The sequence below is a fragment of the Amblyomma mixtum genome, chromosome 1, assembly GCF_055824585.1.
Source record: "Amblyomma mixtum isolate Tamu chromosome 1, ASM5582458v1, whole genome shotgun sequence".
In the NCBI taxonomy this organism is placed as follows: domain Eukaryota; kingdom Metazoa; phylum Arthropoda; class Arachnida; order Ixodida; family Ixodidae; genus Amblyomma; species Amblyomma mixtum.
The window spans coordinates 224,034,093-224,059,636 of NC_143012.1; the positions used below are offsets into that span (position 1 = coordinate 224,034,093).

The 25,544-nt window shown below is 45.6% G+C and overlaps 1 protein-coding gene and 2 non-coding genes across 3 annotated transcripts in view; 2 read left to right on the top strand and 1 right to left on the bottom strand.

The window, feature by feature from the left end:
* Positions 1–3,502: 3,502 nt before the first annotated feature.
* On the bottom strand, positions 3,503–3,618 carry TRNAL-CAA (transfer RNA leucine (anticodon CAA)). The gene is made up of 2 exons: positions 3,581–3,618; positions 3,503–3,548 (listed from the first exon to the last, which is right to left on the bottom strand). It is a non-coding gene; the product is annotated as a tRNA-Leu (tRNA).
* Positions 3,619–4,797: 1,179 nt separating this feature from the next.
* The window catches only part of LOC149371043 (DNA damage-regulated autophagy modulator protein 1-like), a 115,513-nt gene continuing 94,766 nt past the window's right edge, over positions 4,798–25,544 (top strand). The window contains exon 1 of the mRNA XM_089564411.1: positions 4,798–5,018. The gene's annotated coding sequence lies outside the window, so the exon portion shown is untranslated. The remainder of the gene's footprint in view (positions 5,019–25,544) is intronic.
* On the top strand, positions 8,487–8,602 carry TRNAL-CAA (transfer RNA leucine (anticodon CAA)). The gene is made up of 2 exons: positions 8,487–8,524; positions 8,557–8,602. It is a non-coding gene; the product is annotated as a tRNA-Leu (tRNA).

Here is a 25,544-nt window from a genome sequence, read left to right on the forward strand (position 1 = left end):
ACATGAGGGAACCTTGTGTCAGTACTCAAGGCGTCCGCATCACTTCGAACGTCAAACAAAATATGAGAAATCCATTGGTATCCTCTAACGGTAGAGCTAAAGAAGATATTTTAAGCTTAGAGCTTATATATGTATATTTATTATTTATGTTTTGCGTTGCACCTCTGGTGCGCCGCCACCTACGTTTTTCATATCAGCGTGCGCTTTTTTCCACGGCCAAGAACTCCTTTGCCTGAGTGACGCGTGCGCTTTGAAAAAAAAAAAAGATACATGTATTTATTCGCGCATAAGCGGAAGAGGCTCTGGTGCGACAGACATGTGGTTAGAACATCAAAAAAAAAAAATAGAAGGGAGCCAGATGGATTCTTTTCACTCCTTTCAGTCATTCACATACAGAGTGCCTGATATGTGCTTTATTTCTAGTTGTTCAGATTTTGTTTTCTGTTAAGACCAGTTCCGGCGCTCAGCTAAGCGCTCTCGCAAAAAAAAAATGCATCTCTGTGCATGCAGATTATTCACAAAGCGCAGAGTAAACCAAAAACCAGACTGAAGTTTTAGGCTGCTGGAAATGTATCGCAGGAAAGTGTGTATCTTGCCACCTGCCAGAAAATATGCTGTGTTAGCCTCCAACACTGACGTGAAAGTACGTGGAGCACTAATAAAAGTAAATGATATTCGATATATCGAATCATACTCGCTTCGAAGGACATGCAGTATTCCAGTGCAAAAGTAGTGTAAGAGTTCAATATATTGCTAGACGTGCGTTTATTGCAAAGATCCAGCGCAACAGGAGCAGCGGCAACAATCGTCCAAGGTCAGCCAAAACAAGCACCGACACACGCGGCAATAGCAATGTTTTTCAAGCGCATGTTAACCGTCCTCCGCTGAAGCGAATTATCTTCTTTGTAATTTCCTCCCGAGAGGACAGCAGCCATCCTGGCGTATTACGGCGACGGCAAGTTGGCAGGGTCGTATTACGGCCTGAGGCGCACACAGAGAGGTCTAGAGAGGCGCACGAGCATACAGGACAGACTTTGTACTCCGACTGCCATTAGCTATAGCCTCGAAAGGTATCAATTTGACGTGTAGCTCCAAGAAAAAGAAAAATGACATTAGATGAACCGTCTTACTCTCTTCGGAGGAGATAAAATTTCCATAAATGTTTTCGTAAGCGAAGCATATCGATTAGCAGTGGCTTACTTAGCTTCTGTCCAAATCAGGATATGTGATCCCGACCTATTGATTTTCAATCGCGGACAACAGACAAGAAAATAGACATGGCGGGGAAAAATGGCAAGATACAGCTCGGGCTGGACAACTATCCGATGTGCCCCGTGCTGCCTTCCCTGAAAGCGGTGATTATACTGTCCTGCCCCCGAATGGGGTAGGCAAGATTCACCACTGGGTATGGGCATCGTTCAAGTGCTCTAAAAGTCCTATTGGCGGCGTGTCGTCTAGCGTGCGCTGAGAGAAATTGACGCACCATGTTTTGAGCACTCGACTGGGATCAGATTTTTCGCCGGCGTGGAAATGATTAACGCCGCGTAAATGCAACCGATAGCGGGGTGCATCAGTAGCTGCTTCTGTGAGACAGGCTTAATGAACCCAGCGATAGCTGAAAAAGATGTCTAAAGCTCGCAAGATGAGACGCATATGGATTTGTGGCAACACGCCACTGATGTACACCTTTCCGGGCATGATGTCGCCGGGGTTGACTTTGCCATGGCGGTTGATCTCGCTTACATCGCAGATGCATGCACTGGCGAAGGCATTTTACGCGAAGTACAACCGCTTCCCGACGGCGAGCAATTTGCTGAAAGGCATGAGGAGGCCTGCTTACCATTAAATGCCATTAACGCTTCAACCGCGATTAATATAACCTGTCCCTAAAGCACCTTGGAGCTGCGAAGGGTCTCAACTAGCAGCCCGTAGTCCCACTGGAGACTGGAAAGCGCTGTTGTAGAGTCACTTTGCTACTTTTTTCTTCCTTGGTATTTCTTGCTGCAATGTGGGAAGTTTATATACTACGAACATAGGAAACAACGAGTGGAATCCGCTCGATCACCGGGTTAGGTATAACTGGGCTAGGCTGTAGTAACCTTTGCATTTCATGTTTCCGTTCTTTCTCCCTTTCGTTCTTTCCTTCTTTCTGTCTTCCTTGTTTTCTTTTCTTATTTCTTTCCTTTTTCTTTCTTTCCTTCCTTCCTTCGTTCTTTCTTTCTTTCCTTCTTCCTTGCCTTTTTTTTCTTCCTTTCTTTCTTTCGCCCTTTCTTCCTTCCTTTCTTTTTTCGTTATTTATTTATTTATTCCTTCCTTCTTTTCTTTCTTTTTTCTTCCTTTCTATTTTTCTTTCCTTCTTCCTTATTTTCTTCCTTTCTTTCCTTCTTTCTTTCTTTCGCATACTTAAGGGCCTCGCCAATCATAAAGCATATAGAGCATAGACGCATACATGTAATAAAACGGCGATCAGTAGTACAAGATGGACGAAAAGCACAGGAGGAATAGCGTGATACGGAACTAATTATCGTCTCATACAATAGGAAAGTGAAGGATTTACAGCACAAACGGTAATAATTACAGACGCGCATACAACGGCTTCTGCGAATGAAAAGGAAGCCTAGTTGGAGGAAAACGAGAGAAGTAGCTTTCAATATAAATTATACATGTTACAGCTCTAACAGTCTTCCTGACAGTATCCTTTATTTCGGCTTTAAATATGCATTATGTGCTATGACCATGTTTAAGGGGTTATGAATGACTTTCTTTTCTGATATGCATATTTTATTCTAGCTAAGTGTTCTTCCATTCACTGTTTGTAGCCATTCCTGGGCGCTTGTTGTAGTTTAAAATGTGACTTAAAAGAGTATGCGAGTGCTAGCGTAGAAATTCGAGACCTAAGTCATATTTGTGAATTTTAGTAACATATAATACGTCTCAAGAGAGAACGGTCTGAAGCTTTAAAAAAATGCTAAGTTGTCAATAACCCTACATCAGAATCTTTTGAATAGCAAGCTAGGATGTAACTTTAATTGATTTGCACTGTCGTTCACGATACAAACAGTCAAGAACTTAAACAGGAATCTGTGAGCGGATAATAAATTTGGCGTATTATTGTTATAAGAAAAAAAACGCTATTGTGTCTAAAATGCCAGCAACCCGACAAAGACCGGGACGACACAGCTACATGAGGGGAAAGAAATTTTTTGAATACTTTTGTACTCAAATGCTTGGGAATTTTATATTTAGGTTATCGGAATTGTTGCACCTTTCACCTTAAAAATGGATGTTCTGTCTTTTTTACGTTGATTCTCATACCAGTTGATTTTAGCTAGCGTGAGAAACCGCAGTTTTCCTTCTCACAATAGCGCAGATATCAACAGTAAAGATAAAAAAACGCAGCCTTTGTATCGTTCGCATGCAAAACTAATTTTTGCGGCTGGTGTATGCATGTTGTCACTCATACGGGGTAGAAAAATACACTCCCTTTGAGAAAAAAAAATTGTGTCAGAAGTGGGATTTGAACCCACGCCCACATTCGTGGACCAGAAATCCCGAGCCCTTCACAAGGGCAAGGCAGTGCCTTGAGTCTGGCGCCTTAGACCACTCGGCCATCCTGACACGCTCGCACAGTGCATGAGTACTGAACTTGTCTTACAATCTACGTCTACGGCTCATTATTCCTAGTGAATACTTATCGAACAGAAAACCTTTAGAGCAATCGGCACTCAGCCCATAGCACTAATCTGCAGCACCTGAACATAGCAAGGTAAAAAATTTTCCAACAGGCCCAGCCCAATTTCAGCGCGCTACCACCGCCGCAGAGAAACCGAACGCCGAATGTCCAGCTGTGACTGAAAACGCGGACTTCAAAACAATTGTTATCCGGATTTTGGGACAGCTGCTGGCTAGCGCCGCTAGGCCTTGCGGTGTTTGGGGCTTCAGTGGGAGAAGCCAGGTTTTTTTATCTAACGGATTGCACAGGTAATGCGCTCCACACTATTAAGATTCTAGGTGTTTTCCTGGACACTCCAAAGGTAGCGGCATTTCGTTGTTTCTTATATATGTTCCAAAAACATGCAAACTTTACACAGTGTGAGTCTGTGATTCCGATGAAAATGATATGCGCTCGTATGCTTTAGCTACGAGGACAACCATAAGGCCGCGCTACCTTTATGCACTGACAAAGCATTTGTCGCCATTTATTCCTTTAAAGTAATGAATGGGCTTGTTGCTTGTGACAGTAACATAAAAAAAAAATCCTGGTATTGGTTTAACGTTTTTTGGACGCCCGTAAGCCTCCAGTTACCGAACGATAACCGTCTCCTAGGGGTTTCACTCTCAGAGCAGTTAGCACGGACTCCAAGCTCTACTATTTTATTCAAGCCGCACTTTTTCTGTTTTTCTGCATCGACGACAAGCCTGCCCAGCCTGCCCAGCCGCAAATGTGCGACCTAACTGAAGCGAAGGAACCACAGGCACCAAAAACAAAAAAAGACACGCCTTTCTTGATTCGAGAAAGCAAGTACGTTCTATGCGGGGACCTTCGTCGCAAATTTGAGGAGCAGAGGAAGTTCCCACTTGCACCGAGTGCTATTGTGTCCCCTCGTATTGTCTAGTCTAAAGACACGTTTTAATGACACCCCGGTCACGTTTCTTGACTTCCCTCAAAAAGCCACGCATCTTTTCCTTCCCACTCTTTTCTTAAAACTTGCCAGCATCGCAACAGCCTGTCTGTGTACCAACAGTCTTTGCAGCAGGTGCTTCGTCGTCGACGCCTCGTCGGTCGCCGTTGCCTCCGTCTTGAGTAATCGGCGCCCATTGTGTCAGACCGTCGCTTCAGCAGTCTCCTGTTACCGATGCACGCTCCGTGATCGGTCCGCGTGGCTGCCCCGCGTGCTCGGCCTCGAATCATTCGCTGCGCCTCGCATCATGTGTCACTGCTGGCTCTGGGAGCCTTGCTTGCTCTACGCTTCGTCTCCGAATGCATCGCGAGCGAGTATGCATTTCACCTCCTGAAGGTATGTCGTTTCTGCTTGCTTCTTCAAAGCATAGCACTACTGTACAGTAACTGTGAAGTTGCACTAGTCGAACGTTTTTCCGAGACACGCTCAGAGGGTAGTGGAGATCTAGCGGAAAACCCACTTCTGCATCCGCAGGCTTGCTTTATATGCGATGTTTTAGCAACCTTTAATGGACAGCTTCCATGGAGCTTCAAGCCCCCGGTCGCTTAAGAGCGGCTGTGTCAGGCGGCTAGTGCTTCAGGTGTCCTGTTGTCTTTCCGGCAAAAGCATGACTCTGTATAGGGAAAGATTGGAGAGCTACCATTGTTGCTAGGGTCGTTCCAGTACTTCAGTTCATTTTGGACCTGCTGTGCAGAGAATATGTCAGTTTGCGTTTGCGTTTTTTGAATACTTCGCGTCGTTAATAGTTCGGCCTTTGTTGGGCGGAAGTCAACATGGCCACAACGGTTCCTTCGTGATTTACCTTTTCTTTTAACCTTACTAGGGACACTTGAACATGGGCTATTCCGTAATCATCAAGTATCCTGCATGTACATCTTTGAAACCATCGGTTATATCGCAGCACTGGGGTTTAATGTCCGGGAACTGCGCAGGGAAGGTTTTTTAAATAGAGAAATTCGAGTTAAAGCTGTCAGTACTGTATCTGAAGCCAAGCAAGTGTACTGCGTTTGTTGAACAAAAGCGAGGCAAATAAAACTGTAGTTCTGCTTTATTCAGTCTACTTGAGCACCCTGTGTAAAGTGCAGCTAACTGCCCCGCTGACTAGCAACATCGGCAGCCTAAATTCGCTGACGTGAGGAGCCGTTCAAGGACGCGTATGCAAATTCCTGCAGAATTCATGATGTTCCGATGAGCTAGCATGCATACGCATGCGTAATAATAAACGTGCTGGTGTCTTATACTATATAGAACGCGCAATCTTTCCTTGTAATCGTTGGTTCGTGACTGCTGCGTGTTGCAATGATTAACGAAGTGCGGCTGTTCTCAGAAAGTGTTTAACGTTCCTGCGAGCATCCTGCGTAACGATTACGCAATTCAAACTAGTTTGCCCCCAGCTCATTTGGTGGTGAGTGTGAATAGAGGCGCTGCTAAGTTTGGCATTTTTACTGATGCGTGGTTGTTGGCACAGAAGCTTATGCAAAGACACGGGGTTAATATCTTTTACAGCGGGCTTCACCGAAGGATGAAATGACTCTGATGGTCGTGTGGCCGTGAGGTTATGTGTAATTACGGTTCGGGCGCAATGCTTACGCCATGCGCTTTCCCGGTAGAAAAACGTAGAGACTCATAAGCCGAGCAACAGAAAAGTTCTTCAGAATCTGAATGACGTGGTCGGCTTTATTAAAGGTGCACTAAAGAGGAATCCGTAGTCGTCTTACGTTCCGAGCATCCGATGCGCTCCGAGCATCCTCAGAAATTTCCAGTTATGGTCCTGTGCGGCCGATTCTCCAAATTTAAATCGGATTAAAGGTCCTGGCTCCCGCCTTTTTTGGAACTCACCGCTCACGGTAGGAAGAGTCAACCAATCTTTCAGCCAGTCCCGTGGCGGCTTGTCGCTGTGCCGTCGGCGGAGCGCTAAGTAGCGATCGGCGAAAGCAGAGTACACGCGTATTTTTTTATTTCTGTGGGTTTAATTTGAACCTGTGTAGTCTGTGACTAGAACTATTTATTCATGAAAACCTGAAAAGCAAAATAAAAGCGAAAGCGAAGCCGCCACGCGACTGCCTCAAAGGCACTCAACGCGTTAGTTGACTTATCCTATACCGTCAACGGTGAGTTAAGGAAAAAGGCGGGAGACGGGAAGTTTAATCCAATTTAAATTACAGAAATCGGAGGCATAGGACAATAATGCGAAGTTCCTAAGAATGCTCGGAACGTGTAGATTGAGTGCCCGCGGTAAAGAGACGAGTTCAGACTCCTGTTCAGTGCACATTTAAGCTCAAGAAGCAGTCTCTTTGCTTCTTAAGGCACATCACTTTATACACTTGAGATCAAGTACTGTAGGCCTCCAGTCGGTCCTACTGTAAGCTGCAGTTATCGATCTTCACAACCAATAGCCTCTTTGAAAGCAACGTAGAAAACCTGTAAACTCTGTGGCGGTGTTATCGATGCTCACCAGGAAGTGTCTAGATTTTGAGATCTGAATAGAAATGTGTTCGCCTGGTTAGGAAAAATTGTTGTTAAGAAAACAAAAAAAAAATAAACCAGTCGAATCAGGCGAATCCTGGCACGGTTCCTTCACAAATTACTTTTGTTACTGCCCTTGAAACGCCAGTTAGGCATACCGCTGGCGTGTGCTTTGAAGCGCGCAAAAGTTGGAACGCTTCCAAACCACATTTAGTCTCACGTGCGCGTTAGTGATAATTGATTACAGGTTGAGTTTTTCAGCCGCGCCTCTACTACGACGTTCGGTGGACATGTATAGCTTATATGTTAAAACAATTTTGATTGCGCCAAAGAGAAAAACATGTTTCCAAATAAGTTGAAAAAAAGAAAAAATGAATGAGAAAAAGAGTACACACTTCCCCCCTTAGCACCACTTAAAAATCTACTCTTTCTGGATTGTTGAAGGAAGTATTTAATGCTAAAACAGATACCAACAAAAAAGTTAACGTTCCTTGTTAACTTCGGGGCACAAGTGCGGCGTAGTTCCCCTTTCCTTCATCTGAAACTGCCTTTCTCTTTTTTGTTGTCAACGGTTAGTAAACTTTCTCATGTGCACGTCCAACATTCCCGGACATAAATGTTGAAAATTGGAAAATTGTAAGATACTCGTATGGAAATATTGAAGGCAATGGTCCATTCTTTTGATATGTAGAAAAATCTTTCTTTCACAGTGTTTCAGTCGTCCACATCTAACACTTTAGATTACCATAGAAAACCAATGGGGAACGCATCTTGACGATAGCAAAACCGTTAATAGAAAAGATTGCAAGATTGTCGTCGGGTGACCGTTTCTGAGTGCGCCCCAAAGTAGTGAAATACGCAGCCCGAGAATTTTTATATGCACGTTTTCCTTACGTCTACAATAACCTTAGAATAAGTTTAATAGTTTGGCGTACGTCTCAGCAGAAAATGAATACGTCTTTCCACATCGACAGATATCCATGCAATTCACATTATGGCTACTATTCGAAATAAGACTGAACAGAAAGCAGCTTTGACTGCAGTGCATAGTACTTTCGCTGAAAGAGTTGCGAAATATTGGTTCAGACTTAAAAATGGTTATCTGATGCTTAACAGGAACTAGATTGTTATTGTTCAAGTTCCCATTGTAGTACAGGAAGTTTCGCATAAGAAATCTCGCTGATGTTGTTACGCTTTCCGAATTGCCGGATTTTTTTTCCATTTGCATCACACTGCTGCTCTACAAATTCATGCCTTCCCGTTCGGATTATGTGACAGATCTTGCTAAACCTGGAATGTTCTTGAGGTACTCTGCGACGTACACTTGCCGGACCTCATGTCAGGATGGCCGAGCGGTCTAAGGCGCCAGACTCAAGGCATTGCCTTACCCTGAGGAAGGGTTCGGGTATTCTGGTCCACTCTAGTGGGCGTGGGTTCGAATCCCACTTCTGACAAATCCTTTTTGTTTTAGAATAGGCGGCACGAGTACAGAGGACCAAGGTAGCCTAAACAGATAGCAGGATGTTTAGGCTAACATGTACATGACCAAGAAAATGTCGTTTTTTTTTTCTTCTTGGTCCTCTATGCAGGAATAACCTCGTGTCTTCCTTCTATCTTTTATTTGAAGCCAGTGTGCTGAAGAGATCTTAAGCAAAATGCTGATGGTAAGTCGCTAAAATCATCCCGCATTATGCAGCTTGTTGCGTGTTCCCCTTACCTTGACAGTTCCTCCTTGCACTTGTGTAGGACCAGATTTACTATCTGCACGTACAAATACTGGCTACCGGTCGCGAATATGTTAAAGGCAAATGAGCGCTAGGAAATAAACGTCCAACAACACAAGCCTCGCTCAGAGTTCAACGCGAATATAGACTGACGAGATTGTTGGCTATGGCAGCTAGCTTTTGTGGAAACAAGAGGAGCGGAAAATGCGAGCGAAGGTGAGAGAGGGCTTGCGCAAGCAAAACAAATGCAAAGGAGAAAGGAAGGGAAGCTTTGTGTACGCGAATTCATTCTGACTACCGACGGCTGCGTTTCCTGTGGCCGCCCCTACCGTATTCGCCTTACGCGAGACCCATGCGTGTTCCACCAGAACATGAGGTATACAACTTGAGTGCCCTTCTATGGTTATCAGGTTTCCATAAGGCTGCCCTTTTCGACGTCGTGCGATATTTCTCTGTATTTCAATGTTGCGCGATATGGAGGCTGGCACTTCAATTCTTATAGAAGGAATCTGCAGAGACACTGGATGCCATTGTTCATTATTGGAACATTGAAGTGTGCAGTTAGTGATCCACTTGAGAAAAGTCAGTGCGAGTAGTGTTGTTAATTTGAAATTGAGGAGTCCACTGAATGAAACCACTGAACTAATCTTAGGCCACTTAATAACGTGCTACGAATTTCGTTGTGCAGAATCTTCAACGAAAAAATTCTAAGTGTTTTTGCTTTACCCCTGGAATAAGCGTACTACGGTAATACCTCTCATGTTACGTGGTGAACTAAAACAGATTGACATGTTTACGCAAAAGGCGTACTGGCGCTAAAAAACGAAGACAACACACACAACAGGACAGGACTGGCGCCATGTCCTGTCCTGTTGTGTGTGTTGTCTTCGTTTTTTTAGCGCCAATACGCCTTTTGCGTAAACATGTCATGCTACAACCAACTAGCTCAAATCAAAGTATTGCTAAAACAGATTGTTTGAATGAAAATTTGATATGGGCGTCAAGACATGCTTTGTGGGAACGAAGCTTCTTAGTCACCCCCTTTGCTCTTTAAGAACAAGTAAGGACCGAAATTTGAATTGTAAATTGTCCATGTGATGTTTATGACGGCTCTTATCACTCGTCCCGTGCCTTGCCGGGTGCCCTCGTTCTGTGGTTGCCGGTGGGATGTTTATTAGGCCGGCTTAGACTCGGGTAAATGCGGTACACCCGGGCACTGCCCGTTGTTCGGACAGCCCGCGTGTCCCGGGAAGCGAATATTCACGCTTGGGCTGGCATCCGCGAGGAGAGGCCGACGCACGCAGCGTTTCCGGCCCGCGTTCCGGCTCGGGAGCGTCGAAAAAGCCGACGCACTCTCGCGAGGTCGACTATGCCAGACGCCCGGGCGCGGCAGTGGCTCGTGGACACCGGCTGACGCCAAGGTTAGACGTCAAGCACGCCAGAGGCCACACGTCACGCAGCGTCCGCCGCCTTTATTACAGCGAAGCCAGGCATGCGATGGATGGCCACTGTCCTCTGCAGCGTCGGCTTCTCTGGACACGAGGGAAAAAGAGCCGGAATATTTGGCAGGAAAACGACTCGCATTGAGCGATCTCTGTCTTCCTTCCGGAAAAACGGTGGAAGCGGAATGCTGTAAGCGTGGAATTGTGTGCACCCTTCGTTGCCAGTGAAGCCTCCGCGGTGGCTCAGTGGTTATGGTGCTCGGCTATTGACCCGAAAGACGCGGGTTTGATCCCGGACGCGGCGGTTGAATTTCTTTGGAGGAGAAATTCTAGAGGCCCGTGTACTGTGCGATGTCAGTGCACGTAAAAGAACCCCAGGTGGTCGAAATTTCCGGAGCCCTCCACTACGGCGTCTCTCATAGCCTTAGTCGCTTTGGGACGTTAAACCCCATAAACCAAACCAAACCAAACCTTCGTTGCCAGTGAAGATTCTTTGTTTATGAGTTCATTCATTTTCTGCTGCCTTTGGAAGCGAGCTAGGAGCTCTACAGTGGAAACAAGGCGCGGCACGCGTAAACCAAGCAGTGGTCAAGCAGGGATACGCTGTCATGCATACTCCACCCGAAATTCCTTCTTAACTCTGGAGTCTGGAGTTTCCTGTTCTCCAGTGGAAGGTGTTGGGTCAATCGTAACTTGAAAACTGATTGGCCGTCCAATTGGTGCAGCATGTTTGTAAAGGAAGAACCATCCAAGAAAGACACATTACATTACGCAAGCATTAAGATATTTAAAGATTCAAATTCCTTATCCGTGATCAAAAAAAGGTTGTTCTGTATTTGCGCAGTGTGACCCACAATGTCAAAATGATCACCAAGCGCCAAGGTGTGAGTGCGGTCTTTCCAGGGTGGGGCGCTGTTTTAGCTTTGTATGTTACAGCGGAAATGAACTCCTCCGCGGCAGAACATATCCTTAGATCAGTTTGTAAAATGCGCCACGGAGTTCATCTGCGAGATTCCTTTGGCTCGTGGAAAAGTTTACATGGGCCAGACAGTGCAGCGTGGCATCGGTAGATTGCGTGCACACCGAACAGCGACTCCTGGTGGCTAAGACACTCACTTGTGTGTGCATTGCATCAGATCCGGTTGTATATCACGAGGTGCTGTATACGCCATGAGATTTCACCGAGGGAGAAATTTTCGGCATCCGAAAAAAACAACTAAAAGCGCGCAAAATAATGAAATAGAGCCTTCGCTGCGTCACGAACCAGCTCATTTCTTAACACACCAGTGATTTGATTTCTAAAATATTAACACGTAGTGTCATGTTAACGAACCTGACAGAGAGCCAGATAAGTGGATGATATCAGGAAGTTTGCGGCGGTAGGGTGCAGTGGCTGACGTGACAGGGTTAATTGCAGATCAATTTGAGAGGCTTTTATACGGCACTGGACGTTAGCCGATAGCACAAAATAAAGTGCCCTGTGGGTTCCACATAAGAAACGGGGATTGGCAGACTCTCAAGCAGGCATGTGGGGCCCTGCGAAAGACATGATGAAAGGCCCAAATCGAGCCTACCTTTGTTTACCCTGACCGACTGTCGGGTTCATGAGGGCGAACTAAAGGGAGCGTCTACAACAGATCGGTAGGTGTAAACGCTCTGCATAGAACAAGAAACATATGCAACCGTTTCGCATGCGAAAAGAAAAGTACCATAATCTGTATTCCATAACAAGAAACAGCAGTAAAATGCAACAACTTTTCATATCAGAGGCGATTTTTGCAGCATAAATGACTGATACACTGGTTAGAATGCCTAGAAGGGTGAAAATACTTTGCTGTCACCTTATTTAATAAATTAGGCTAACTATAACTTCGAGACTGTATATTGTAGCGGGTTCGGGGTGCACGGATGTACCATTCACTTCAATGCCGCATGTGTCGAACTGGATGGTTTTCCGGTAGTTCTGCAAGAGTGCTTATGTCATTCGCATTGGTTTCAAAGAGGTTCTGTATTGTGAGATGAGCTTGTAATTGCCGCATACTAACGACTAAGGGCCGGTTATTATTTTTTTTGCGATATTTGCGGGCCGCTGCTCTTATGCGAAATGCGCATTTTTATGTACGGGTTTCCAGCTATATTCCGGGTAGAATACTTCATTGTACCACGCAGTTCGACGCTCTGACTGGTGCCTAGTTTCAGGTGCCTAAGGTTTCTTCACCGCCGTCGCTGTCGCCGCTGCTTGGCTGCCGCTTCTCGCCACACCGGTAAATGAAGGCATCATCTTCGGTTCCACGCACTTAATTAAAAATTCCTGCAACTTTTAAACCTTTAACAATGCACGATGAACCGCAAGCCATGAATTCAAAACCCATGAGCAGACGACCTGCAGTGATGTCCTCGGCCGTGCAGACACCTTTACTTCGTGGTCGACCGTTGTCATCTCCGTGTACACGCTCCTAAATTTAGCGTTTAATGGCACACAGCTGCACTTGTGTGCACATTAGAAGGTGATAATAATAATAGCAGTAGACATCTGGCGTCATCTCGTAGCTCCCCAGGTAGCGTGTAAGGAAACCAAATTTATAAACACGTAAACGCAGTTACTCCCCGTGTTTTTTTTTTTCTCTCGCCAAAATATTGCCTCCCAAGTCGGGGATAGCGCTCAAAACACAGCGTGGCCCTTAGTATACAGTATATGATAGAGAAACCAAACACTGAGAGAGATTAATATATTTAAGAAAAATCACTTAGGGATGACAAGTTACATTAGCTATACATCTAACTGCCTTCTTTTGTAGCAGCAGATGTAGTTCAAACCCGCTTGTGACACTTGTGGTGCACCAGATTTCAACAATATTAGAGAAGCAAAGATACTAACCGATTGTAAGGTAACGCTTTACTTTTTACAGGGAGACACCGCGGTGGCTCAGTGGTTATCGTGCTCGGCTGCTGACCCGAAAGACGCGAGTTTGATATCAACCGCGGTGCTGGCATTTTGATGGAGGCGAAATGATGGAGGCCCATGTACTGTGCGTTTTCAATGCACGTTCAAGAACCTGAGGTGTTCGAAATTATCCGGAGCCCTCCACTACGGCGTTCCTCATAGCCTGAGTCACTTTGGGACCTTAAACCCCATAACACCAAAACAAACCAAACCAAAGTTTTCCATATAATAATGCCAACAGCTGATGAATCTTTAGATTCATGGTGTTCTACGTGCTCATCAGAAGTTCTGCGAAAAATTCACAAATAGCACCGTAACACAGTCAACCGGCTCCATGGATTTAACTCAAAGATGTACGGAAACCGCTTCCAATAGCTGCTTACCTCCGGTATATGCACAACACTGCCTGTAATTTCTTCGAATTTATTCTGAGACGATTGGATTCCACTCAGACGAACGGTTGAGTGCTAAATTCGCATTTTGTTCAATCATGAATTCATTATCGCTCATTGCAAAAGTGTTGAGTCATCTGCATACGAAAAAGAACTACGTGACTTGGGCAGAATGACTGCCTAATCTGGCAGTAGTATTGTTGAGTGAGGAATAAGGGTGACACATAAATGCTGCCTTGAGGCTCACTGGTTACAACAGCTTGTTCTGAAGATCTAGTACCATCGATATCGCCTGAAGGCCACGCCTCCGGGTTATAGGGGGTTTGCGAGTCACGGTACTACCCGACGAGTGAAAAGCCACAAGCAAACGATAAAACATCGGTTTATTCCGGGCTAGCAAAAACACTCAGAGGTGTGATAAAGCCATTGTAGCAAAGAAACCATAAAAAAAATTCATGCAACACCACCCTACTACGCGAGCAAGATCGCAGCAGTTGCAGAACGCAACCTTTTGCTAACCGAAGTTCAGTGTGCTAGTAAGCGGGGCAGCGGTAGACTTCATCCACTCACACCGGGTACCGCATGAGGCTCCGTCTCGATGCCGACCGCCTGTGGACTTTCGCTACAGGTCCAGGTAGGACCTCGCCTGGAACAGCGCGGTTCGGCAGCTGCAGTGAGGCGCCGCAACCGCGATGCCCACGGGCAGCATGACTGTGTCGCAACAGCGCTTGCGCCAAACTGCCCCGCTGGGCCGCTTGCTCCGTACTTCTCTGTCTTCGCCACGATCACATGCATGCTTTTGGCTCTTGGCCGAGAACCTGCCGCGCATGCGCAGTGGTGTTGGATCTGGGTGCATTGGCTCGCACCGAACGAAGGAAAATATGCGCGCGCCAGAGGGTGCGTGTCGCATAGCCATGTGCGTTGCACATAGGGGGCAAGGAAGCCCACATGGCGTACTACTGCCAACATATGATTTCAGTAGTTCTAAGGCTCTTATACGGATGCCGTATGCGTGTAGCTTAAAGTAATTTTCTAATTAGCGAGATGGAATGCTTTTGACGATTATATATTTCCGGTCACCACTTTGTTCTCTCTAAAGGCTTCAATTACGCAAGGTCTATTTCAATTTAATGGCAGATTCTAAAGCCGAGCTGAAAATAGCAAAATAAATCATGCCGAATGAAGAGCGATGATATTCTAGCGTGTATTATTGTTTTAATGCCTGCTGAAAATATGGGGAGAATGAGATTGAGCGATAGTTGGTAATTCGCCATGATTAAATAAGAGTATGACTTTAACAATTCCAATTGCCTTCGGAAATATTCCTGCGGAAAGATTACATTACAGATATGTGTAATGACGGGCCGTATGATGTCGAGGGCGTATTTAAAAGGTTTAACTGCATGTCGTTTGTAACTTCAGAGTTCCAGCTTTTAACGGCTTTAATAGACAAGAATACTTCTCTGCAATAACAGTGAAAAAGGAATAATGGCTAGGTAGCAACGTTTGTCGACAAATACCAATCAAAATCAGAATTATGGCTATCACTGAAGACATGGTATTTATTAGGCTTGTCAATAAAAAAATAATAACAGAACCTGCGAGGCAACTCTCATGAAGCTTTTGTCGCCTATGAACTGCCAGGTGCAATCGCCGTTATGCACGGACGCAGTAGAGTTTTTTTTGTGCCAGACTACATCGGAGCACAGCTATCATAGCCCTCGATAAAATCAGCAATAGAATTCCAATAGCAAAGGCTGTCAGACAGGGAGACATCACCTCACCACTGCTATGCATCGCTTGTTTACAGGAGGTATTCAGAGGCCTAGATTGGGAGCAGTTGTGGATAATACTTAATGGAGAATACCTAAGTAATCTGCGATTTGCTCATGACATTGCCTTTCTAAGTCACACAGGAGATCAGCTACAAAACATGATCAGTGAGTTAGGCAGGCAGAGTAGTTCTATGAGTCTCATTATTTATATGCGGAATACCAAAATAATGTTCAAGACTCACGGAAGAGTACAGCAGTTAACCATTCGTAGCGAGGAGCTCGAAGTTGTACGTGAATGTGTCTAATTAGGGCCTGTAGTGACAGCAGATCCGAAACCCGAGAGCGAAATTAATTAGAATAAGAAAAATGGGGTGGAGTGCATTTGGCAGGCTCACTCGGGTGAAAAATGGCAGTTTACCAATATTCCTCAAGAGAAAAGTATACGCGTATAATCTTACCGATACTCACCTATGGGGTAGAAACGTGGAGGCTAACGAAAAGGGTTCAACTTAAGTTGAGGGAAGTGTAGGGGACTGTGTAAAGAAAAGTGATAGGTGAACGTTAAGAAGCAGGAAGGGGGAAGAGTTCAAACACGGGTTGATGACATCCTGGTTGAAATCAAGAGGAAGAAGAGGGCTGGGGCATGGCATGTAATGCGAAGGCAATGACAGTCCTTAAGGGTAATGCCGCCGCGGTGGCTCAGCGGTTATGGTGCTCGGCTGCTGACCCAAAAGACGCGGGCTCAATCCCGGCCGCGGCGGCTGGAATTTCTTTGGAGGAGAAATTCTAGAGGCCCGTGTACTGTGCGATGTCAGTGCACGTTAAAGAACCCCAGGTGGTCGAAATTTCCGGAGCCCTCCACTACGGCGTCTCTCATAGCCTTAGTCGCTTTGGGACGTTAAACCCCATAAACCAAACCAATCCTTAAGCGTAATGAAGTGGATTGTAAGAGAAGGCAAGCGTAACAGAGGCGCCAGAAAGTTATTTGGGTGGATCAGATTAAGAAGTTTGCGGGGATAGAGTGGATGCAGCTGAAACAGGACAGGATTAATTGGAGAGACATGGGAGAGGCCTTTGTCTTGCAGCGGGCACAGCCATGCTGATGAAGTTTTGAATGGTTAAGTTTGTTTTTACATTACTGTGGCAGAAGCTGTCGCATCTTCTTAAGCACAAATTTTGTGAACAGTGCATTTTTCTGTTGTATCATGAATATGATAGCCATCGCCATCTCGAGCTATCATGCTGTTTTTTTTTATGGTTGTGGGAAATGCACGCTATATAGGACCATAAAGACATGAATAAAATTTGAGTACGCAACTTATTTGTTCCGTAAACAGCGTCCCATGCTCTCTGGCTAACGGCATGACGGGCGGCTTCCAGATGAGTGGCATTTATAATACAAACGTAATTCGGTGGTACGTACTACTTCGCCAGTCGTACAGTGAGACTTTCCAGTAACCAGAATTATTCCGGAGTGGTCACTAACGCATAAATGTGTGGTGGTCGAAGCTGTTAAGTCAGCAATAACGTTTGGAATAAATAGGTCTAATAATAAACAACATTCCTGTGCAACCCGCGTGTTGCTTCTGTAATCACATAAATACCTTTTGCAGCGAAACAAAGTGGAGGTTTTTTTTTAAATTTTCTGGGGTAAGCATGCTTACGTGAATGTCAGCAAGTAGAATCGAGCGCAGGTTGTTCTCTGATGGTGGTCCCAGCGTTGACCTCAGCTGTAGTGCTTGTAACAAATACATCCAACAATGAACTGTTTTCCTTTTTAATGCATGTTGGTTCGGTTATCACATTTTGCAGGCCATTTGCAGTAATAAGGAAGTGGTGTTTTATTTTTTAATTTGTTGGCAAGCAGGCTGGTATCAATATCGCCAGCTAGAATTTCAAATCACAACTGTGTTTCGTCACATATGCAAAACAATCTGTTCAGAAAAGCAAGACACTAGTACAAATCGCCGGAAGGCAGCCGGTACACAATGGTATAAGCAGGGTTATGACTGCGTCAAGTGAGTTAATCCTAATCGGGTGGTAATGCGCGCATATCTTCCACGTTTTGTAAGCAGTTTGGTTCTTCATGAAGAGGCAACACCAACCCCTGGTTTATGTGTACGATGTGATGATAACACTCACAACCAGGCGGCTCAATACAGACGATATTTCGTAGTGCGAAGTTCCTGCTAGCGTTATCGCTTTGATGGAAATACCGATTATCGTTTATAGAAGCGCTATTAAATCTTTCTTAGCGTTTGAGCGAGTGTTCTAGTGAAAAGCTGATACAGCCGCTTTCGTTCGTATAATTGGTTTGATTTCAGACGGCAGCTGTCCCAATCTTTAAAAAAGGAGCAAAAAGGAGCAAAAGGAGTGCTCAATTTCTAAATAGTTTCTGACATGTAATTTGTGCAGGTAATGTGAATGGCCGGCATGGCAAATGATTTGCGCACTAAAATACGTTTTCCAATTAAAACCAAAATCATGCTTTTTTCTTTGGCATTTTATTTATCGAACATCTGCTTCGCAGAAGGAGTACGTTGCTCATTCACGAAGATTTTGAGCCTCGGTTCTATTGTGAAAACTTCTGACGATGGCTTCAACTTTTACGCCCTCTATTGAGAATAATCACATTTTTCCCGCTATGCAAATTGCAAGACAATGTTTGGTGCACTATTGCTGCCGGCTACAGGGTATTTGATGGAGACGCCAACAGCAGCGCCCAATTTCTTAATTGTAACACATGCTCGTTTGGTGCTTACACGACGCCTTTCACACAGCACTGCATCAGTGAGGTTGTTGTCCATTTCCCTAAATTTATAACCTCGCGATTTTACAAAAGATGCCGCTAGGCATCATGCTCTTCTTGCGAGGTCCCGGTAATCTTATATCATCTTCATTTTTCGTCCTCAACACAGGCTACAAACGTTCTCATTTTCTTATGGGTATAAATTACGAGTGAATGCCAAGCCGCTTTTGATTTTACTTAAATATATTTTTAAAATGGCGCTCATGGCTTTCCCTTAATTCTCACCATTTCTGCTCGGGTCAGTGACAGTTGAATTCTTCGAACATCGCGACCATTTTTCTTTTCGACATTTTTACCAGGGGTACGTAATCAAAGAGAGAAAAAAAATGCAGTGCTAAGCTTAGATGCTGAGCGCATTTTCAGCGTGCGCTGTTAAATTGCGCACTGCGTGGCCCATGTTGCCCTCGGTTGCTCGGGTCTGAAGTAACGCGCGCTTGGCACACATTGACACACGTTGGCAGTTTCTGCTCTCTCGCTGTTGCGCAACCTTCGAACAGGTATAGGCCCAGCCCTCCTGGCTGCGCCTCAGGCACGCAGGTTGGATATTTTTCGGGAGGTGCCAGAAGTAAGTTATTTTCTAGGATGGTGAAACTCAACAAGATCTCTGCTAAGAGAATTTTTTTTTTTTTGGGGGGGGGGGGGGGGGGGATTCAGCTTGATTTCAAGGAGGGATGCGGACTTTCGTCTCACGTACACGCCGACGCCGTGATTTGGCGGGATGCACTAAAAAGACAAGAAACAAAGAAAAAATTGAATAGTTCTGCTGGTGTATTTGCCCGAAATTCTAAAATTTCCTAATAATATCGATGGGGACGCTTAATTCATCTTAAGAGGGGAAAGCGATAGCATTAGAGTGCAGATTTGTCGCAGATTCTGTTGCAACTTCTGTGTGTGTGTCTGCGTCGGTTTGTTTTCGCAATTCGTGGTCCATCAACTGCCATATAGAAATATGCCAAGCTGTGACAGTGCCGATAGTTGCTATATCAAATTTATTTTTCATTTATGAATTTTATTCTCTATCTAGGCTGCTGTCCTGCTGAGAGAAGCTAATATAATTTACAGGAGCGAAAATTTGGAACTCCTTCCCAATTGAAATAAAGCAAGCTTAAAATTTTAGACATGCGTGCAAGCGACATTTTCTCGGAATCGAAGCAAGGCTACAACATTAGTTTCCTTCGATGTGTATGTAACGGCTGACCTATGTGGTATTATTTGTATTGGACCGCCGACTAACCTCATTGGCTATCGGTCCAGGTACCTGTGTACACATCTCGTTGTTTATTTGTATTGGACCGCCGACTAACCTCATTGGCTATCGGTCCAAATACCTGTGTACACATTTCCTCGTTGTTATTGAATAAAACTTCTTGAATCATGATAGACACTAGGTTGCTCACAACCCGGTGGTATAGGTTATGAAGACCTCACAAGGTCACATGATCTCTCTCGACCATTCATTAATTTAATTACCACCTGCCACGGTGGGAATGTTACTAGCACTCCCGCGGCCAGGTTCCCACTTGTCTCGGTGAGCATGATATGATAACGTCACAAGATCACGTGAACTCTCTCGAGCAAAATTCGCGACACCAGACATTGGCGGAGTTTTGGTGTGACAGCTCTAATGCTCTCAATCCGGTGGACCGGTTATGATGACAGGGCATGATGAGGTCGCAAGGTCGTGACCTCTCTCTACCCATCTTGATGGTGCATCAGTTCAGGTTGTTATGGCGTCACAAGGTCACGTGGGCTCTCTGGACCAATCAGCGAATTTCGTGACACCAGACATCGGCGGAGACAGGTGCCTGCCACGCCTGTAACCGCCTTCAGCGAGGTATCAATTGGTCGAAAGCGGCGTTGGGTGAATGGGCAGCAGCCTATCCAGCGGGATGCAGTGGAGAGGCTACTTGTGGGAGCCCTTCTGGAGCGCGAGTCTTCATTTTGCGATGCTCCACGTAGCCAACGCTGGAAATTTCGGCACGTTCCAGTGGTAGGCTGTCACTGTTAAAAAATTGACAGAGGGTTACACTAATCCGCAATGCGAAATTCATGGACAGCTCTTCACACGCTACCTGCCAGCCAACTGCCAACGCTGGCAAGTGGCGTATTACGTTGCTAGCTCTACCCATTCCTGTACTGGGGTGGCGCCGAGGAAAAAAGTTTGAAAGACTGGAGAAAAGTAGGAAGTAAGTCCGAAAACAATTTCTTCGTTCTGCCAGGCGCACGCTTCGTTGCGCCTCTCCGAAAGCGCTTTTACGAGTGGTATCTCGCTGCTTAGAATTCGGGTATGGGCACTGGCAGCATCAACGCTTACGGTATACACGCCGCGGTGGCTCAGTGGTTAGGGCGATATGCTACTGACCCGGAGTACTCGGGTTCGAACCCGGCCACGGTGGCCGCATTCCGATGGCGGCCAAACGGAAAAGGCATCCGTGTGCTGTAGGATGTCCGTGCACGTCAAAAATTCTCTGGTGGTCGAAATTATTCCGGAGACCTACACTACGGCACCTCTTTCTTTCTTCTTTCACTCTCACCTTCCTCCCTTCCCTAACGTCTAGACTGAGGAGTCCCCGAGAAGTGGGACAGTTACCGCGCCTTTCATTTCCCGATAACCAATCATTCACGGTATGGGGCGCAGCCAATTCGCGACCACCATCGCCCTAAGTAACACTTGCTTACTTTCTGTTAATTGCTTGCCACGCAAGCTGCACATCATCACAGTAGGAAGATGCGTGTTCATCGCTCACTTAACAAATTGATTTCCGGAAAGGTCTTCCACTACTTCCATATTTCAGCTCATTCCATCATGTTTTGCTAACTTAAGTACTCCCGACAGGTGTGTTCTTGGACAATTTTTCACGACTCTATTATTTTCACTGTTGGCGATTATTATAGAGACAGAACATTCAGCTAAATAAATTAAAAGGCGATAAATTTTTTTTGAAGAGGTTCCTTGCATGAGGGACGAAGATTAAGGTCTGTTTTGTTTTAGAAATTTCATTGCCTGGAGCTCGTATGAAACGCAACTACAAGAGCCTAGAAGGCGGTATTTCCGGATATATTTCTTCGGGCCAACGGAATGACATTTCATATCCTTGACTGTTCTTACTGCTGCCATATTCACACTTCTATGCCCCACCGTTCAGGAGCATTGTCTTCTTAACACGCCACCTTTGGTGACTGGAGAACCGCAGTTATACTCCGAACAGGAAAGAAAGCAGTGCATGGCAGCACCACGCCTATGAAATGACTACCCTCAGTCGCTTCGTGTAGCGCTGTACGAGAAACCGACGTTTCCGTTCCCTCTCTTCACAACGAGTCCGCATGCACAAACTGTACCACTGCGCTGCCTCTCCAATTTCACTTTCAGCCCTGTTTCGGGTCGGAAGAGAACGGAATCGGTCCCCGGGTCAGGTCCATTTAGAAGCGGACTTGGAGCGACACTGTAAAGTCTGTCAGAGACAGAGGAAGCTCTTTAGCGACCACAAGGAGCCGCAATTGAACCTAGTTAGAACGAAGTTGAAGGTGCCCGGCGATTACTACGTTAAAGCCCGTGCTGACCGAGCTTCCAAGGAGACTCGTTATTTCTTCGTTATATCCATTATTTCGTTATAAACGTTTAGAGCGACACTGTAAAGTCTCTATCAGAGACAAAACAAGCCATATGACAAGGAGCTACAGTTGAACGACGTTACAACGAAGTTGAAGGGGCCCGACGATTACTTCTTTATAGCCGTAGCTTCGTTATAGCCCGTGATGACCGAGCATCCAAAAGGAATCGTCATTCGTTCGTTATATCTATTATTTCGTTATCAACCATTTCGTTATAACAAGGTTCGACTGTACTATATTCGCTACGGTCTTCAACGAAGAACTGGACCACCATAGGCACAGGTGCAGGTGCGCCTCTCTGCTTGCTCAGCTTTTTCGTCAGTGTACACAACTGGCGGCAAATGAGCGTGGACCCATTCTTGCTGCCAAAGCGTGGCCATTGTTAGAAGCAACTCGTGCACGTCGGTCGCTGCTCGCGGAACGCCTCTTGCTCGTGCGTGCGGCCCGGCTCTGGAGGGCGACCCGCGGCGCGCGTGCACACTCACGTTGTGTGCGCGCGTCAATCAAAACGATACGCACCGCTGTCCCCTTTCCCCCAGTGGTTGCGCATGAAGGCGCAACAGCAGCAGTAGCAACAGCGCCCTCTCTCAGAGCCAAAGTGGAGTGGGCGCACTTTCAATAACGGCCCCGACATATCCAAGGACGCCTCCCTGGATGCTTCACGGGCATTGCTTCTTGTCCCCTTCTACTCTTCAAGCGACTGCTGGCCCCTTTTGAAACGGGATGCGAGCCGTCGATTGTCTCCGTCCCTTCTCCCATCTGATGCGTGTGTGGCCGTCTAAATCGACAGACTTGGTGGCCGCGGCTTTTCAGTTTCGGTTCGTGTCGGGCCGTGCACACAAGGCGTGGCGAAAGGGCTGTCGTGCAAGCTTCTTGTCATGCTTGATAGCCTCCCTTTTGGTCGTGGAAGATGCTTTTGGCTGGCTAAGTGCTGGTCGAGGCAAAGGCGCTCACTCAAGGGGGATTGTGTAGGAAAGGTTGGCGAGCGAACTCTGAGTCTTCAAATTTTTTTTTGTCCATTATATTTACACCCGTCCTTTTTCTTTTTCTTTGGAGTCTTTGGAGAGGGACAGCGCGGTAAAGGAAGGTGACTAAGGCATAGACAACCGCCCCAATGGTGGCTCTGGCAAAGCACGGCAGTCGTGTGGAGGCGTACAAAGTGGGCAAAACTGGGGTACAGCTGGGCAAATCAGAACACAGCACGGCTAGTTCTCATCTGGAACTATTGCAGCCTGCTCAGTTATTTGCTAAAGTTGGGTTCGTAAACAGGGTTGAAAGTACCGGCTATTATTTTAAGGGAAGACGCCGTTCTTGAAATGAACATTTTTATTTCTAAGTACATCGTAATGAAATTAGGTGTGTATAAGTGTTTCTTTCTCCTGTTTTAAAAAATATGATTAGGTTCAATATATCTCAATTAGTTCCCACATTATCGGAAAATAACTGAAGCCTAATTAGTTGCATTTTTACGGGTCGTTAAGACACTTTTTTTCTAAATTTTATAGTTTCGATTAAAATGGGGCTGTGGGCAATGACCAGCTATCTGGAGCTATGCTAATTATATTGTTATTGAAGTAAGTCATCATATAAAAATGTTAATTTTTTCAAGCACGATAATTATGAACTATAGTTGGTGACATTATGGTTCACAAAATTTGAAATGTTTGACTCAGCCAAACAAAAGAGCATAGCTCCATAGTTTACTTCTTTCTCAATTCATCGGTATTAGAGTAATCTAAATTGCACTATAAGAACATATTAAAATCCTCAGTAAGGCTAGTCATCTTGGCAAAAAACACAAAGCTGAGAAAATCCCATTTAAAGTAGGCGCGCCTGCAACTCGAGGTACTTGTAGAGGCCTGAAAAAACAGCGGAACGCTGACATTCCAAATATATTTCACAGTAGTGAGTAATACCAGGTAGTGGGGAAGGGACCCAGCCTTAAAAATAAAAAAAAAATAAAAACAAGATTGCGGCCATCGGGGACGCGGTCGTGGGTAGCAACGGGCGCGAAGTCCTGCTGCATTTCGCTCCGAAATCACCATTTCCGTGGCTTTGAAGGCGCGAAATACATCCATACTTTAGTAGTTTTAGGTCAAATTTAGAGATGTGAAGCTTTTTTGGCCGAAACTTTAGAGTGTATTGACCCCGAATATGCCATTTTGAAAAAATCGAAATTTCCTATATTTTTTTTTTATCATTTCAAGACCCGCATCTCACCTTGAAATTGCCTACTGCTGAGTATTCGTATCATTGCATATTTGTCAGCCACTTTGCACCACAGTTGAAAATAAAATCTTTTGAGAGGAGCTTGCGGCTCATGCCTGCGCCCTTCAGAGAAAAGAGTAACAGTGAGTGAAGAAACTTTATTTCCGCCAGAAGAAGACCCGTGCCCCTCCGGGTCCGCACGCAGGCGTCCGGGGAGGGGCAGCGTCGCAGCTGGAAGACTAGCAACGGTATAGTCGCGCAGCTTCTGCTGCCAGGCGGGTAGCGTATCGTTGTATGCTAAGGTCGGCACTTCTGAGTATGGTCTCCCATTCCTCTGCATTATTGATTCTGCCATATCCTGGGGCACTGGGGCATCTCCATAGTATGTGTTCGAGTGTAGCGGTATGCCCGCAGAACTCGCACACCTCCGCATCCTCCCTCGTGTCACCTCCTGTCCAGCTCCTCCAGAGCGGGGATGCGAAGTTTCTAGCTTGGAGTCTTCTCCAGTCATAGGCCTCAGCCGAGCTAAGCGATCTATCCGGAGGAGGATAGATCCTTTTGTTCTTTTTCTGAATGTCTGTGATGCTATTAAAGGTATTGGTTTCCTCTTTAGTGCTGAATTCGTATGAGGTGTCCACGGCTCCCCGAGGTAAAGAGGAGCGGGCGAGCCTGTGGGCGGCCTCGTTTCCAACCAGACCCGAGTGGGCTGGGGTCCAGATAATTAGAATATTGTGGGCTGGGATAAAGTCTTTTAGATATTTAGCCGCCATTTCGTGGATGCGTCCCTTGCTGTAATTTCTAATTGCGGCTTTGCAGTCGCTTACTACGTAAGAGTAACATTCGTGCCTTATCACTTAACTGATGTCGCGGTGCATGTTCCCCTCTTATGCATAATTCTTTCTGTGATCAATCGCACATGCGCCGAGGAACGACTGTATTTTTTGCACTCATCAAAGCAATAATCACATCTATTGCCTCCTGCGGTAAAGCCTCGTGAAAGTGCTTTTGTTGCCTTTTGATGGTAGAAATGATGGTTGGCCAGTAGCAAAATGTTAGTAGTTCTTACTGAAGATTAGAGCCGTTGTCGCAATCTTGCAGTACTTCTGAAACTCCACGAGGTCACGCTTTTTTCGACATACATCTTCTTTATAAGCTCAGCTTCAGGCCGGTAACTATTTGAGAAGATAACAATATACGCAAAATATTGACACAAATAGCTTGTATACATTCGCGCCAACTTTAGGGCTTAGTTTTCAATTCTTCCTTTTATAGGGGAAACAGAGGCGACCCCTTCATATCGACACGTACCTGCATGCAAGTTTTTGTTTCTTCCCCGGGTCCCTCCTTCTCCAATTTTTTATTCCTTACGTGGGTGTGCAGGATAGTTACTTTCTCTACCGGGTGTATAACTCCAAGCGCACAGAGCGCTTGGATACAGTCCTTCATCTGCCAGGGCTGACAGTTTCGAAACGATGACATCTGAATCAGCT